Consider the following 11,965-nt stretch of genomic DNA (forward strand, 5'->3'; position numbering starts at 1 on the left):
GTTAATTGGTTTTACTGAGCCACTCTTTCTTTAGACTCCAATGAGATCATCGGGTTCTGCCATCCATAAACTATAGGTTATTGGAAAACAGACCACAACATTTGCACAGGCAGACAAACAAAAAGAGTGGGGGTTTGCCGTGGAATTAAAAACACATTCCACTTCCCGTAAGGCTGGGAGAAGGAGCAGTGAGTCACTGGAGCAGTTTCTGACTCCTTTTTAGAGTCAGACGTGTCGCAGTTCAACGTCTACACGTGGAGACTGTAACCTCTGCTGCTCTTCACAGTCTAAACGTCCGTCTTTCATCCCACCTCCCGCTGTTTGTTCAGCCGTCACTAAAACAATTCTTTCACGAGTCTGAGTGTGAAAGACTCACTCTCTGCTCTGCTCAGTCCACCTTGGTTTACAGGGTTCATACACATGTTGAACAACAAATTCCCATGACTTATCCATGACTTGGCAGCAAGTTTCCCTGACTATACAAATATGAAATATAGGAATAAAACTATTAAAAAAAATTACAGGAGTGTCACAAAACAGTGCCCAAAATAATTTAATAATAGAAACAGCCTGTATCACAGTAGCCATCTGAGGGGTGGTCTGGGGTCTTAAAAAGCTTGTGATAGCACACCCTGTGTTTAAAAGGAGCCGGCTGTGTGTTGTGTTTTTTCTAAGTTTATTTATTCTTAAAGTTTGCTGGGTTTAACGGATCCACACACACAACTGAAAATTAAAAACAGATAATCATGATTTACACACTCATCAGCCAAACTTTCCAGTTAACTTCTCAGCTGACTTTTCCTCCTCGTCCACATCACTGCCAGGAAAACACTTTTTTACTGTAAAGTTAAAATTGCAAAACAGCATCATTGTGGGAATCGAGCCTCCTTCTCTCTTTTCCCTCTTTTTATCTTTCCGACTACTCCTGTCCAGTCCAGACAGAGACCCCCCAAAAAACAGACTCAGACCCTGGAATGATGCTGGTTTTCCATGTGGTTCACAGGCAGCGTTCTGAGTCACAGAACGTTGGTTTTTCCCTCCCTATCGCACAAACACGCCGACGGTTTAATTGGCTGCGTTGCGGACGAGTCAATAATTTCTGATTCTCTTTCAACAGTCCTGCTGCTCAGACTGAGTCAGACGCTGCAGACCAGGTGAAGCAGCGACCGGCTGAATGTGTTCCCTCTCAACAGGCAGCCTGATTAACAGCAGATCCCATGAGTCAGACCAGCTGGTCCTCTACTGCCACCTCTTTGAAACTGAGGTTTTTCTTTTTTTTCTTTTTAGAATATAACAATAACTTGACTTTTTTTGGACCCACTATGGGTGGCTGGGAGTTTATTGTCGAAGGACACCAGTACACAACTGGATTCCCACTCTGACCCACTGGGTGGAAGGCAAACTTTCTGCCCACTGAACTACTGTCACCCTCAAAGTAAAATCTTCTTTGATGACAGATTAAGAATACATACTCATAAAAAGAGAAGCTTCTCTTTATATGTCAGAACTAATCTACTTAAGATAATAACAGCTTAAAGTCTTATTTAAGATCCTGGAACAAATGTCATTGTTACAGTACTGGGTTTACATCATAAGTAAAGTATCAGCCAGATACCAACATTCCTCTCCATACCATATTTTTAGTATTAGGTATTTTAATACTGTATTAAGGTTAAATTTAATCAGCATGAAGGTTTAACTTGGTCTTTTGTAATGTTATAAACCAGGTGTTTCGTTGTCAAGGTTGGTGCCAAAAAAACTGTAGCCAGGTACTGTCAGGGCTTTTGAACCAATATAGTAAATGTTTCCGGGGGGGGGAGGGGGGCAAAAACCATTTTGTTCTCCCAAATTGACTATTGTTGATAGGCCTGGACATAATGGAATTTTATGGTTTGTTTTTTTACAGGCATGATGACATGCTTGTAAAAAAAATGTCATTATTGGAAAACTATTAATCTTAGCTACAGCAAATTTACTGGTCATGTGTAGGGATCAAAATAATCGCTTAAAACTCCACAGAAAATAAACTATTTTTAGATTAACTTTATTTAGCAATGTTATTTTTTCGGACATTTTTACATTTTCTCCTGAAGATTACGTTACATCTGTCATGAACTCACAATCAGAGGACACAAAGATTGGACCCAAAAGTAGGAACACAGAGCAGGGTTAGGTAAGTACAGGGTGTTTATATCAATGTGCAAAGTCCAGTGTTTATTGCAGGCTATGAAGAGGAGACTGTCGTATTCAGCGGAGGGGGAAGTGTAAGGGAGGTGACCAGAGAAGTAAGGTGACTGTGGCTGGAGTGGACGCGGTGGTCCTCAGGGCTGATTTCTTTACATACTTTGGAGAATTTCCTATAATTGTGGGCATGTTCAGGGCAACATCCTGGATCAGGGTCAGACCTGATACTGCTGCCTGCAGGTTTACTGATTTTTTTTTCTTTAAAAAAATGTTCCTCTAATCCTCTAATTTCTCTTGTCCGTCAAACTTGTATTCCTTTTATTTGAAATAAAAATTTAAATAAAATGCTAAAAATATAATTATGCTGCTTGACATCACAGCATGGTTGGGTGAATATAGGTTGTTGATGCCTTTAAGGAATGGAGAGAAAAGAAATTTTGGCAGAGTTTTCCAGCCACCTCCCTCCTTCTTTAGAATCATTAATCAGGGACATTATGAAGTCATCGCTGCCTCACGAGATTTTAGTGCCTATAAAAATAAACCTCACAAGCCTCTTAAGCAGACCTGCTTACACTGATATCAGGAACTAACATGTTTTGGCAGACAATGCTGCGTAATGTGTTTCTCCCCAAAAAAGAAATCAAATCCTAATAAAATCAGTCACAATTATCAAAACTGAGCACATTTACATTTTAGATCCGACTGAAGCCAATGAAATGTGACATAAGGAAAAGAATTGGATTTGATACTTTGCCAATGTAAATTTGAAGTTTTCTTGTTAAGTCCAGGAAAAGCAAGGGGGAGGGGTGAACGTTCCTGGACAGCCTGAATATACACTCCTACAGGAGAGTAAAAATAACATGAGAATAAACAACACCGTGCACTCACAAAGGGGAAATGAGAATACAAGTGGGAAAGATGGGAGGACAGATGGATGGATGTCATGGTTCTGAGCAGTGAGGTGATAGAGGGCGGTGAGCTGCTGATCGGGGTGCACGTTTGCGTCACTGGAGCTATTCCAAGAACACAATTCTCTCTCACACACATATACTCACTTTCTCATAGGCACTGGCTGTTTCCACGACAACAGCATAGATTTTTTTTGAGGGATCTGAGGTGAAAGTCATGTTCATATCAACAAAAACATGTTAGTTTACTTTAACATCTGACCTGGATGAATAAGGACTGTTTTGTTAGGGTTTGATTAGTACATCAAGAAATAAGACAGAAATGTCCTTTAGATCAAAGCTGACAACCTAAAAATCACATTCTACAGCACTAAAGTTGTTTTCTTTTCAGAGCCTTAGAACTAACATAGTAGTCAGTTTACTCACTCATCTCAGCTCATCCTTCTTCCAACTTCCCTCTTCTTTAGGTGTTAAAGGCATGGCATCCATTAGGTTGCAGTGCTGCCACCTAAGGGATACATTTTTACGGTTAAACATTTTCCTGGTGACTGGCAGAATAACAAAGAGCAAATAAAGACAGCAAGAATGAAAGAAAGTATGTAAGTAAGTGTCAATGCCTTGGTATTACCACCAAGTGATGTTTGTAGTGTATTTTTGGCAGACAGTAACTGCATACCATACTGTCACAGCCGATTAAATGGGTTTGGCATAAGATAATCATTTCTCAGCTTTAAGACTCATCATCAGTGAATGTCGTTTCGAGGCAATAACCGGCAGACAACTGTAGATGATTTACCAAAATCAGGTGCGCTTCTTTGACTGCGAGACGGGTCATTGTGCTTAGTGACAGAAAAGACATTTCACACTGCTGCAATTTCCTACTTGCTAATTACCTTGCTGCATCTGTGGGAACCTAATAATCGTTAAGGGGAAGCCATTATTCCCCAAAATAAACCGGATGTGTTTGTTTATTGTGTCTCTGAGAGAAGTTTGATCTGGCTGATAGATCTTTATATGTAAATGAGATTCTGGCACTTGGACTATATACAACCTCTCTTTCTCTAACACACACACACACCTACACATCACTACAGGAAATCAAGAACTTCCTGCTGCATATGGCACAGGAAGTGAGGTTAGCAGTGCAGTGTGTTTTAAGTGTCTTATGAATGAAAGCCTCTCTCATGGTGGACCACAGACTCACTCACTGCTCCTGTGAAGCACTGCTTGTAGCCTACTTACAATTATGTGATTTTTTTTCACTCCCACGCTGCTGATGAATGAAATTTGACAACAATAACAACCTTTTACATGAATATGAAAATATGAAGATGTCAATCTGAATGAGTGGTTAGGAAACAGTGCTAGGTTGGATTAACATGTATATCTTGTTGTAGTGACATGTTCGGTTTGACTATCCTAACTGTTTCTCATGAGTCTGGTCAGGGAGTTCCACTTTGTTTAGACGATGGTCTACTATTTATTTTTTATTTAATTAGAAACTATTTTAGCATAGCTAACTTTTAGCTGGAATATTATATGAGTAGCTACCTAACCTTTTTTTAAGGCAACTTCTTCAACTGTCAGGTAAAGGCAGTATTGGAGAATCTCCCAAGATAACGCCTCATTGGCCCTGTATTGTGATACATATCGTATGGCCAGATTCCCGTAATTAAAAGTACTTAATGCCCCAACCACTGTCAGAGCTGAGTGCATGTCAAGACTCTGTCTCATTATTAAGCTGCACAAACACCTTTGTGCAACTGTTGAAATACATGGTCCAGTGCTGCCTCTGGGCAATATTTTACATAAATACAGCGGTGCATCGGTACTACTACAAGAATGTCAGCTGAAAAAAAAAAACAGCCTCAGGTGAAAAAACATGTTCAGCAAAGCACGCCTAATGTGTGTGTGTGTGTGTGTGTACAGGAATAAAGACTGACAAACACACCATCAGATAAGAAGAGACGGACACACAAGCTACAAAGAACAAAGGAGTTGTTGTCCTTCAAAGAACAACTTGACACCAATTAGATGTTCTCTTCATAATCTATCACCTTATGGTTGCTATCACACCCATCTGACTGACTGATAACAATCCCCGCCTCATTTCTGGGCACCAGACTAAACCAGTGATGTCAAGACAACTGTGAGGAAGGCAGAGAGGAAAAGCAAAAGTGCAGTTTAACCGTTTCACTGCCAGACTGAACTGAGCTGGCTGTGGTTGTTTGACTCAGAGCTCGCTCTCCCACTTTCTATATATTACTGGTTTTCAATCCAGTGACTGCCGATAAAAGTGCAAATGGACCTCACCCAAAGTCACGCCCGTCTATGACTCTACCCGACAGATCACCGTCTGATGAATTGTGGTTAATTTTCACATGAAAATCACACGTGTTTTTGGCTGAAATGAAAATAATGATCTTGATTTAATGGCAGACTTCGTATGTGCCTGTGCACAGGGGGATGTTTTTTTGTAGAACTGTGGGAGGACAGATGACTCTGCAATTTCCCCCTGTTCAGTTTCTCTTTCCCCTTTGTTCTCATGGGAGCGTGAGGGGGGTAAATACGACAGAAGGGGTGAAACTAAACCTCATAGTGTACTGTAGCTTTTCAGTACGGCTGCTAGAAAAGTCAGTACACTTGTAAAAATGCATGACAAAGAGGAGTCCAAAGTTTAGTAATCATTGCAACTTTTAAATTATTATGGTTTTCTTGGTTGTCTTTAAGATCCAACACCTCGTGAATCATGAAAATTCTTGGCAGAATAATTTATTTTTTTTATACCAATTTTTCAATGTTGACTGCACTGACCAAGTAACTTCTGGACAAGTAACTGTTTGTAATTTATGTAGTGGCATAAAACACCCAGTTCATAAAATCAGGCGACGCCCCATCAGCTCTACAACATTTTCCTGAAGAGTTTCTGCCCTTTACTTGAAAAAGGACTTTCATTCAAAGATTGTGTCACTTATGTAAATCCTTCAGTTTAGAGTTTCGTCCTGTAGCAGCCTGGTTGCAGCTGTTTTCTGAACTTTGTCCATTAAAACTGTCAAAATGCTACTGGCCAAATTACACTTTTTTTGATTTTGAAATTGGACTTTGTATTGTTGTAACGTTTACATGATACCAACATTTGGTATTGGTACCAGTACCAAGGTGTGTTTGGATACTTTTCAAAATAAAAGGAAACATAATTATGAATACTAGGCCTTTCAAAAAAATATTTTCATTAGATATGACCTGTTATATGAGACTAATGTCTTTACTTAGTGTCTTACTATACATTATATAGTCTTGCAGCGACGTGCAGCTGTCACCGATTGTGCCTATGGGGCTCAGCACTGTCAGTCATTAAACCTCACTGCACGTCAATGCTCCCTATCAGTGCACACGGTACGTTCTTCCTCACCCTGTACATTTTGTTTGTGCATTCATGACCGATCAGAAAGACTAATTATGTCAAACACATTCATTAAATATATTAGACAGGCTCTGGAACCTCAGCATATGTACTGTAGTACACATCTTTCTCTCTCTCCTTTTACCATGCTCCCATTCTTGCTGCTTCGCTCACTCACCTGCCTCAGTAATGATTTCGCAACTTTTGTACTCCATGTACTTCAAGTAATTAATTTAACTTAAGACTGATGGGGGAAATGGAGGCAAAGTAGAACCAGTGTCTACAAACAGATGATGGTGGTTGGAGATCAACTGTCAGGTAAATGCCCAGCAGTGTTTTGGTTATTACTCAGAATTTCCCGGGGGGATGGGCGGGGGACCGGGGGGAATCATACTCTGGAGCTTTAAATTCAAAAGTAAATAAGATTATCAAGTCAGCAAAGTTTGCAAAGATACAATTCCAGCTTTACATGAAGAACAGAGGCTTAGCAAAAATGATTGAAGTATTTTTTTGCTTAGGTAAATTAAATTAATTTCCATGTGACACATTATAATCTCTTTTAAACATACTTATCTTAAAAAAAGTACTTTCTAAAGGATCCACTACATGTCATAGGTAATATGATAAATGCTGACCAAATCCAAGAAGGCCATTGTAAATGCTACCACAATTTCCTCTAGGTGTCTAAAGATTAAAGGTATCGTTACATGTGTTCATGTAACAATATGTGAGGGCACACTATCAAATGATTACAGGTTCAAATCCAAACATGGTTGTTTTGTGTGGAGCAAAGTACCAAGAAAAGCTGATTTGAAAAGTAAAAAGCTTGTAAAGACCAGGCTAACTTGGTCAGCTTTGCTGTTGAAGACAGACAAATAATGTTTGGGGAAAACATTGCTTAATGTTAGCTTAGAGATAGCTATACATTTGAGGAAATTAGTAGAAGAAGTAGTTAGTTGTTAATATTCTCTACAATGAGTAAACTTGATAAACCACACAGTGAATAGTGCTCCTGCCGTACAGCACAAGACTACTGGTTCAATTGTGTGTTTTAAGACATTTAAATGTAGAGTAACATGTATTTATACAAGTCACCCATAGGTGACACATAAAAGACTTGTAAATTAGATCTTCAAAGTTTTCAACCCAGTCATTCAGGGAGTACAAATTGAATTCAGAGACTGGTCTAGATTTGAGATCAGACAGACGTTTCCCACAAACAAACATTCAAACAACATCCATCAGTAACAGGAGGCAGTGATATTATATTCACAACTAACACAAGTATGATTGTAGGATATCTATCTTTAATGGTTCACAGTGAAAAGTCCTTTACACTCACACACACACACACACACACACAAACACACATTCCCACACACTCACTTCATGTACTGGCTAGTCATACAAGCTCCTTTTACTTTCATCTGGATTTATTAGTCACTTAGAACCACTTCACTCAGCCTGATTAGTTACTGCCATCAGAGCAGACCAACCACAGCTTTTTTATTTACCAAACGTGATTCTTCATAAATATAATGGCACACAGAGATAGTTCCTGAAGTGATGGGCCAGTAAGCTGGTCAAAGGTGGTTTCTTCTCATATCTGTAAGTGTTAAATGACACCAGACTACGACTTAGATTTTACAGTGGCTAACTGCCTTCACTCTGGTTACTGACACAAGTGTGTCAGCTCTCGGTGTAACACTATTTAAATTTGCAAGATTGCATCAGGCCAGAATATTTTCTACCTGCAGTTACTAGGTTGTTACACATGATCAATTTACATGTTGCGTGTCTGTCTTTTTTCTTTAATTTTTGAAGTATAGAAACTCTTTGTTCCAATTACAGCATTCTCTGTCTCCAGCAGTTCTTGGGCAGTTTACAGTTCTTGGGCAGTGGTGGCTTAGTGGTTAAGGAAGCGGACTTGGGTCCGGAAAGCTTCATGTTCGAGTCCATCAGCTGCCTGAGCAAGCCACCATCCTCACACTCTGCCCACACACAAACTCTTAAAACTGCCCACTGTTCACTTTGGTGATGGGTTAAGAGCAGAGGTCACATTTGTGTCCAATGGTTTGCTGTGTCGCAATGACCAGTAATTCCTTCCTTTCCTGCTTTAAGTTTGCATGATATTTCTTTGAATGTCTTACACTTTTCAACTAAGTTATGAGTGCCTCATTTAGCAGCTGCTCACAACCTTTACTTAAGTTATAGGATCTACAGCTTAAGTGAAGGTTAAAACTCTTTAGTATAGAGTTTTAGATGTGTGTTAGATGTTGTTGGTCTGACAGGCTGATAAATATCAGCTGCAAGCACTAGCTGAGTAATTGACATATACTCCTGTTTTCCCCTATCCTGCTCATCAACTCCGGTCAGCAGTTAACCTGACAACTGAGCAACCAACCAGAATGTTTTATGTATGACTTTTCCAGTACTGCTTAACCACAGTCTCAATGTTTCAAATGTCTTATGACATAATTCTCTTGATTTCTTTATGTTAGTGTTTGTGCACTGAATCTCAAGTAACGTGTTGTTACTGCAGTTGATCTGAGACTAAGTGCTCACTTTATCAGCAGCCATAGCATGGCACACACTTCTCTTCATGTCTCTCAGGCCTTATTTCCTGGAAGCACCAAAGTCAGTAAGCGCAGAATGTCAATGATCATGAGTGGAAAAGCAGCAGAATGCGCTCCAGGCGCCCACACACAGTTTCAGCCGAGCTCCAACTATTGATCTCGCCACTAACCACACTGATTAGACACACTGTCCTTTCCCTCTATCTACGTATGCGTGTTGCTGGTAAACATTTCTCATAATGTAGATGCTCTTTCCTGGGTAGAAACGCAGATACTAACAGACACACACATACAGACACACACAAACACACTGGTTTCTGTTCAACCTTAATCTATATTTAACGTTCTGTGTGTTTCTTTCTAATTGTTTTACAAAGACACAAGTTAAGTCAGAAAGCACGGTCAGTGAAAGTCTATAGGCTAAATGTTAAGACATTTGCACTTGGTTAGTTAGCACTTTGGTTAGTAAGCCAGAAGCTTGCTTTGAATTGGAAAAACATATGTAAAAAAATGCAAGGATTTACTTACGGTTGTAAAACCTATAATAAATAGACGAAAAAACATTACAATTTTAAATGAAAAAAGTTTAAAACAGGCAACTCTTAGCTAAGAAGACACTGATTTACCCACCAGAATCTAACAACCAAGACTGACAGTGAGGTTATCAAGAAAAAAATCCACTTAACATAAGCCAGAACCTAAATGAACATAAGACAAAATAATTTAATAAAAGATCAAGAAGCCAGTTAAATGTTAGCCAAAATCTTAAAAATGTAGCATAGGGCCTGCTTATAAATGGTAATATCTGAATGTTAGTTGCCAGGTTATCACTAAGGTCCTCTGAGCAAGGCACCGTCCTCATACACTCCCCACACTCCAAACTCTTAAAGCTGCCCCCTATTCACTTGGGTGATGGGTTGAAAGCAGAGGTCATATTTGGCTATGTGCAGTGGTGTGCTGTATCACAATGACCAGTAGTTCCTTCCTTTCCTTAGTTGTTATGTGCCTGTGTGTTTGTGCGTGGCTGTGGTGTCTCTCTCTCTTTTTTCTCTCTCTTTCTCTCCAGTTCCAGGTTGAGCACAGGTGAGCAGCATCTGCCTGATAATCTGTGGAGGGATACAGGCCCTCTGTGTCTCTATGTGAATTCACGGTGTTGCAGAAGTGATGTGACCAGTTCATTTACAAATAAAATAATTGTTTTACAGACTGAGTAAGGCGGTGTTTGTGCTCTCTGTCTTCAACCTGGGAAAAATAACCTTGTTTTCCTCCACCCTGGACATAGACGGGGAGGTAACATTAGTCTAAAAATAGTCAATGAACTGCCCTGACAACAATTCTTAAAACCTCTGAGACTTGTTCTACCTGGGCTAAATACATGGTCAGTTACAGAAAAAAATGAAGTATTTCTGCTTCACACATAGTAATTTACATAAATGACTCAGAGGGGGTTCAACCCCGGAGCTGCTAGTTCTTATGAAACAACTGTTTACAAAGTTTGTATCACTATAACCTGAACACAAGGACAGACACACACTGAGAAGACCCCCCGCTTAACCTAACCCCATGACTCTTCCTCTCTTTGTGTTCATATTTGTCTGAAGTCTTATCTCTCATAAGGGAAAATTTGGTGTTGCAACATGAATTGCTAAGCAATGACACCTGCCATGTCTTTATCTGACTCAGTCCTTCTCTCGCAGCCATTCTTTAGACTTTTATTTATCTTCTGTTATGCCAGTTTATTCACAATATTTTTCTGTACTACAGATCTTTATATGTTCCATAAGTAATAACAGACTATCCAAGACTTTCTGTCTTTACATCCTTAAGAAAGCTGCTACTCATTAATATTTCCTACAGTAATCTAAACAAGCCTATAGACAAAGACAAACAATGATACTTTTGCTGTGTTTGTAAAACCAGACATAGTGTAGAAATTCAGTTAATTCAGTTGCAAAAAAAATCTCTATATCAGAAAGAAAATCTACAGTTTGTGGCACTACCTCAGAAGAGAAGATAAGATAAAGATAAATATATCTGTTACCTCTTATTTTAATTTTTACTGCTGGGAAATTGTCTCAGCTGTGGTTAGACTCTAACCTCTAACCAACACCACAGCTTCTTGTTTTACACATATAATAGTAAATAAGTCATATACTAGCTCCTGTGATTAATAATGTAATTTTCAGGAGCTCAGAGGTCGATTAGTACAATGCAAAAAGTGAGAAGGGGAAATGTGTAAAATAGAGAGATAAACAAAGCTACAAAATGACTTAATTCAAACAAGCCTCCTTATACATTGATTGTTTTAACCCCACAATAACACATAAAAAAGTTCATTATGTGAAGCTAAGGACACACACACATGATTTCCCATTAGGAAATGTCTACAACAGTCACCAAAAACAACAAAAAGAAAAGAAAAAACTTCCAAATCCAAATTAGCTGTCAGAATTAACACTGGTTGGCACAGAAATATCTTATTAAAAATCTCTTGTAACATGGATGTGTGGGTACTTAGATATGACTCACACAAAGACTGTGAGAGTTGTATGTCGTCTCTCCAGCTTTAGCAAACACAACAGTTTGCTGTTGACATTTGGACCAGGATGGAACCAAAATGTCAAAGAGGCTTCAAAACACAAATTTGCTTTGTGTCCAGATGGTAGTGTCCATTTGTCATCATCAAGCAGTCTGTAAGTTGAGTGAGTCAGTCGATCTGGAGCATAATTGAAGGTGACAAATTATGACAATTATGCAGTCCTAATCAAAACCAGAAACAGTTTAGGTGACATCCAAACCACAACAGCACATCACTGCCAAAAAGGGCAAGCATCTGCATAAAACTAGAAGAGAAACTGAGCAATTCTGTCTTTAATTAATATTTGCTCTATTTT

At 39.1% G+C, this 11,965-nt stretch overlaps 1 long non-coding RNA gene across 1 annotated transcript in view; it reads right to left on the reverse strand.

The window, feature by feature from the left end:
* The window catches only part of LOC107989014 (uncharacterized), a 33,551-nt gene that overhangs the window by 19,516 nt on the left and 2,070 nt on the right, over positions 1 to 11,965 (reverse strand). The window contains exon 2 of the long non-coding RNA XR_003050602.1: positions 3,519 to 3,600. This is a non-coding gene — a long non-coding RNA (uncharacterized LOC107989014). The remainder of the gene's footprint in view (positions 1 to 3,518; positions 3,601 to 11,965) is intronic.

Source organism: Cynoglossus semilaevis, chromosome 9 (assembly GCF_000523025.1).
Source record: "Cynoglossus semilaevis isolate Cse_v1.0 chromosome 9, Cse_v1.0, whole genome shotgun sequence".
NCBI lineage: Eukaryota > Metazoa > Chordata > Actinopteri > Pleuronectiformes > Cynoglossidae > Cynoglossus > Cynoglossus semilaevis.